Source organism: Kogia breviceps, chromosome 14 (genome assembly GCF_026419965.1).
Source record: "Kogia breviceps isolate mKogBre1 chromosome 14, mKogBre1 haplotype 1, whole genome shotgun sequence".
NCBI classification, from domain to species: Eukaryota; Metazoa; Chordata; class Mammalia; order Artiodactyla; family Physeteridae; genus Kogia; species Kogia breviceps.
In genome coordinates this window covers 75539658-75545749 of record NC_081323.1, presented here as the reverse complement: position 1 = coordinate 75545749, position 6092 = coordinate 75539658, and positions in this window count along the sequence as shown.

Here is a 6092-nt window from a genome sequence, read left to right as displayed (position 1 = left end):
GACGGAAGTCGTGGTCCTGCGGACGCTGGTGCCACCGTGGGAACAATGGGATGCTGGGGCCAGCGGGGACTACAAACAAGATGGCGGAGGACGTGCCAAACCGGGGGCCGAGGATGCCGGGAGTTATAGTCCGGTTGCCCCGAGGCTCCCTGTTGCAGAGCATAGGGCAGCGGGAACGATGACTACAAACAACATGGCCTTCTTCCCCGGCCCGACCTCCTTCCCAGGCACTCACACGCCCTCCTGTCCACAACCCTCCGCGTCTGTGGTACCTGACGGGATTCGCAGTCCATCTGCTGCCTTCCCGTTGCCATTTCTACTCGTCAGGAACAATGGAAAGGTGAAAAGGAACGAGGACTACAAGCAAGATGGAGGAAGAGAGGCGGACACCTGACTAGTAGTCGATTTTATGAGGTGCGATGGGAATAGTAGTTTCTTAGCCTTCTCGCGTTCCTTAAGAATGGCGGAACCAGGAGGATAAGGAGACTACCATAAAGATGGCAGGCTACCTAGCCTCTCCCCGTCGCCTCATTCTACCACCTTGGCCATCTCCCCCGCCTGTAATACCGAAATCCCCATCCCGTTGGCGCAGAGCCTGACGGGAGTTGCAGTCTTCCCTGCTCCCCTCTATTATCTTCGGTCGAGACAATGGAAGGGGAAAGGGGCGGGGGCTACCAGCGAAGATGGCGGCCGAAGGAAAGGGGAGACGGCGACCTGGGATTTGTAGTCCATGCGCTAAGACTACTCCCTGCGGAAACGGGGGAAAGGACTACAACAAGATGGCGACCTATCACTCGCCCTCTGCGCCAGTGCCTGCTGGGGGACGTAGTCCCTTCCTTAGCTCTACAGAGAAAAGACGTGGGCTGTTGAAATATGCATCACAGCAGACGCGCTAAATTGAGAGCGGACGGAAACATAGGGTCTCTTTCCTTCTCTCCCCGCCACCCCCTTCTGAACGACCTGCCGGGAAATGTAGTCTCGTGCCTTCACTCGCTAGTAGCGGGGGAGAATTTATGTCACCAGTGGGGATCAGTGCGGGTGAGGGAGAAACACGTCCGGGCGATCCAGGAATATATAATATCCGCCTCCCCGTGTGGTGAGGACTTCATCTTTCGGGGGAAGGCTCTTAAAGGAAAGCAACAGAAATCAGTGTTGTCGCGACAAGGGAGGCGTGGTTCTTGCCGAAAGTACCGTTACGCTGTTGTCCCTTGGAAAGCTTCGGCGCCTCACACCCGATGCTTGTTCCTCCAAACCTCAGAGAGTCGGTAGCTTCCAAGTCGTGAGAACTCCAGGGGAAAGGCTCTGGAGTCATACAAAATCCCCGCCCCTTCTTGGGAAGTCACCAAACCTCGATTTTTCTCATCTGAAAAATGGGGATAACGATACCTACCTCCAAGCAGAGTTAGGAGTGTTATGACAATGTTCACGAAAATGCCCAGCTCAGGGACTGACACGGGGTACGTGTTGGTAGTTCCTTTTTCGAGGTCCCTTCCAGCCCAGCTGTTCTGGGATCCCAGGAATCCATCATGCCGGAAGGAGTTAGCTCCTGTGAGAAGAAAACTGTGGCAGGCAGTCTACCCCATCTTGAGCCTCAGCCCCTCCTCCCCCATTGCTCATCTGGGTTCTCCTGTGTCCAGTACCGAGTACTGCTCCCAGGGGGCGCCCATTCTCCATTCGACTGAGGTCTTACAAACTGACCAGATTCCTCAACCTGAAGTTGTGGGCGCTGTAAATCGCCCAGCCAGTCTTGGTGGCACCTGTCCTCACCCAGACACCTCAGCTGCCAAAGCAAATGGGACTGCTTCCTACCTCTGTGCCTTCTTACCTGCCTTCTTGATCTTCCTCCTCTGCCTGGAAAACAACTCACTTTTGACCCCTGTGCTTCCCCCTCTCTTTTGTGTTTGAGAGAAGAGGGTTAGAGGGCCCTGCGGAAGACTTGGTGGGTGTGGTTTTTCTGTCAGGAAAGTTAACACAGGCCAGTGTGATGTGAAGTCCTAAATTTGCAGGGACTGGCCTCAGGCTGAACTGAGACTCCTAGCTCACACTTTATCAGTTAGGAAGTCCTTGGCTCCCAGAAGATTATCTCCTCTGGGTCCTCACTGCTCTAGTTTGGGTTTGCATGATTGCCTCAGGGCTTTCTCTGGAGCCTGTCCCTCTGCCTGTTAGGCCCTTCCCCTCCACCCTTCCCACTGCTGCACCCAATTAATTGTTCGTCCTTCGGGTCTCTGTCCCAGTGAAGCCTTCATGTGTGGAATTCCCAGATGAGGTTCATTTGACTCTTCCCCTAGATTATAAGCTTTATGAAGAGCCCATCCCATATGTGCTTTCAGCATCTCATTTGATCCTCATAAGAATCCTATGAGGTAGAATCCCATTTTATAGATGAGGAAACTGGGAATGGATGTGTGATAGATAGAGCTAGGGTTCAAACCCTCGACTCCGGAGCCCATCATTAGAGCAACTGCAGCATCCGCCAACTGATAAAATCCAGCCCATTTGTGTGTTAAGTTTGGCAGAGCAACCACAAACTTCTCCTTTCACTTGAAATCCAGCAACACTGAGTCTGCATTCCTTGAACAAGAATCAGCTGGAGGGACTTCCCTGGTGGCGCAGCGGTTAAGAATCCACCTGCCAATGTAGGGCACATGGGTTCGAGCCCTGGTCCAGGAAGGTCCCACATGCTGCGGAGCACCTAAGCCCGTGTGCCACAACTGCTGAGCCTGCGCTCTAGAGCCCACGAGCCACAACTACTGAAGCCTGCGTACCTAGAGCCCGTGCTCTGCAACAAAAGAAGCCACCACTTCAATTAAATGAAGAGTAGCTCCCACTCGCCGCAGCTAGAGAAAGCCCGCACACAGCAATGAAGACCCAGTGCAGCCAAAAATAAATAAATTAATTAATTAATTAAAAAAAAAGAATCAGCTGGAGCTGAACAGTTGGCTGCCCATTTTGGATAAGACATGTACTCACAAGCTCAACACAGTCCCCATCCAGCTTGCTTCAGTCCTAACATAAGCACTATTGGCCCCACTTCATTAACTGAGACACGAACATAAGCGTACTGAATGAAGGTCAAGACCATTTTTCACACTGTGTAGAGCACCTCAGTACCAGGCGCTGGGCCTGCACCCCCAGCTGGCTAGGTAGGGAGATGGCTGAGTGAGACTGCATACAAAGATAGAGGAAAACTTTTACTTTTCACTTTATAATTTACTCTGCAGTTTGACATTTTTACCATGAGCAGATATTATTTATATATACTTAAAATATGAGTTGAAAATACTCTAATCCAGCCATGTTGACATTAAAATATAATGACTTCAGACCTTCTCAGACATAAACAAACTCAAGGTATATAGCACCCAAGATCCCCTTTTCATTTGTACAAAAATAAGGTTTGTCTTCTTTTTTTAAATTTTATTTATTTATTTATGGCTGTATTGGGTCTTCGTTGCTGTGTGCCAGCTTTCTCTAGGTGCGGCGAGTGGGAGCTACTCTTCATTTCATTGAAGCGGTGGCTTCTCTTGTTGTGGAGCACTGGCTCCAGGCATGTGGGCTTCAGTAGTTGTGGCACGTGGGCTCAGTAGTTGTGGCTCACGGGCTCTAGAGCACAGCCTCAGTAGTTGTGGTGTACGGGCTTAGTTGCTCCGCAGCATGTGGGATCTTCCCGGACCGGGGATCAAACCCGTGTCCCCTGCATTGGCAGGCAGATTCTTAACCACTGCGCCACCAGGGAAGTCCCAGCATCTACTTTTAAAATATGTGATTAATAGATGAGTCCATCTTTCATGTTTTTCAAAATCATTCTTTCTTAACCTTAGAGAAATATTATATGAAAAAGATGTCATTTGTGCTGCACACCAGAATCTAACACGATATTGTAAACCAACTATACTTCAATTTAAACTTTTTAATTAAAAAATTTTAAATGTTTAAAAATAAATGTCATTTGTAGTGAGGAAACATTTCTCTGAAGTTCCATCATCCTTTCAGTTCCGTTTCCATTTCCTTTTTTTCTGTTAAATTCAAATAAAGTTAAATGTTTTTGTTTTGAAATAGGACATATATGAATTATAAATTTTTTATTTTTCTTTATTTACTTATGAAATATCTAGAGTGATGTTCTCCACATGTTAATGCAGTAATGACTATTTCTGGACAGTGAACTAGGGTAATTTGTTAGTTTCTTCTTTGTTCTTTTCTGGTTTGCTTCAATTTTTATAATGAACAGGTATCATTTTAACAATGATAAAGTCATTAGTCTTTAAAATGTATATATTTTTAATTTATTTATTTTTGGCTGCATTGGGTCTTCGTTGCAGTGAGCGGGCTTCTCATCATGGTGGCTTCTTTTGTTGCAGAGTACAGTCTCTAGGTGCGCGGGCTCAGTAGTTGTGGCTCATGGGCTTAGTTGCTGGGCGGCATGTGAGATCTTCCTGGACCAGAGCTAAAGCCCATGTCCCCTGCATTGGCAGGCGGATTCTTAACCACTACATCACCGGGGAAGCCTGGCCCGTGCTTTCTTGAGCCTAAACCATGTTGGGAACTCTAGCCTTATTATCTTTTTTTAAAAATGGATTTATTTATTTAGTTAGTTTTGGCTGCATTGGGTCTTCGTTGCTGCGCGCGGGCTTTCTCTAGTTGCAGCGAGCGGGGGCTACTCTTCGTTGCAGTACACAGGCTTCTCATTGCAGTGGCTGCTCTTGCTGCGGAGCATGGGCTCTAGGCGCATGGGCTTCAGTAGTTGTGGCACGCGGGCTCAGTAGTTGTGGTGCATGGGCTTAGTTGCTCCACGGCATGTGGGATCTTCCCGGACCAGGGCTTGAACGAACCCATGTCCCCGGCACTGGCAGGCGGATTCTCAACCACTGCACCACCGGGGAAGTCCTTAGCCTCATTATCTTACTGACTCCTCAAATAGTTCTGAGAGGTGGATTTACAACCCATTTTACAGATAAGGAATACTGAGTTTTCGAGAGGGGGAATAATTTGCCTGAGGTCACAAAACTGTCTAGAAGTTCAAACTGGCAGCCTCCTGACTGGGTCTGACCCACAGATGTTTTGTTTAGGCCATGCAATGCTTGTTCAGATTTTGAGTACGAGTGCCTGTCAAAAACAGGCACGGGGATCCTATTGGCCTCCTGCCACCCCCACCCCCTCTCTTAGTCCTGCCCTCTTCCCCAAGTGACATGATCTGCCTGGCCCCTGGAGGCCCTGGGGTTTGTGACTCTCCCGCTGTGCTATATTCTAGGTCCATGTGAAGTTACTTAATCTAGTTTCTAGTCTCATATCTGTCACCAAACCCTGGGTAGCTTTGGGCACCCTAAGCCTCAGGTTCCCCACTTGTAAGATGGGGATGTAGGACCAGGTGATCTATCAATTAGGGGATTTATCAGTGTGTATTAAAATTCTGTGGGCCTAGGTTTGTGGAGGCGAGAACTTTAATGGAGAAGGCGCTCAACTAAATGTAATAATATGAATAATTATTTATTAACGATTATAATAAAATGAACAACCACTAAATGCTGTGAATAAAAAAGAAATAGGGCTGTAACTATTATACATTGTCAATAATATATTTATATTGAAAATATTGCAACAGGTAACATAGTCATAGTGTTCATGATACTAATATAAATATATAGTTCGTGAACGATATTAATGCCCTTATTGTATGCCAGGTGCTGTGCTAAGTGCTTTATACATTGCGTTGGCAACTAGTTCGTTCAGTTTTAAGTAAAAATAAAAGACACATCTTTCATTTTCACCAAGAACTTTATTGAACAATATATTCATTAACCGAACTAACTTTCTGGCCAGCCCAATATATTACTTATCTTTACCATAATAGTGCCACATGGGAATTACTGAAGCTGTGATTCAAAGTTGCACAACTTGTACATGGAGGAGGCCAAATTGAAACCTAACAGAGCCCAGGCTCTGTGCTAGAACATTTCACCAACTCCCTGAGAGGCAGGGAATGGCGACTCCCCCTGGGAAGATGTCAGTCTCATGGAAGGCAGATGTGAAGTCAGGGGAGAGGGGAGACCCAGGGCAGCCTTTTGGCCTCCTCACTCCCGTCTCTGTCCCTC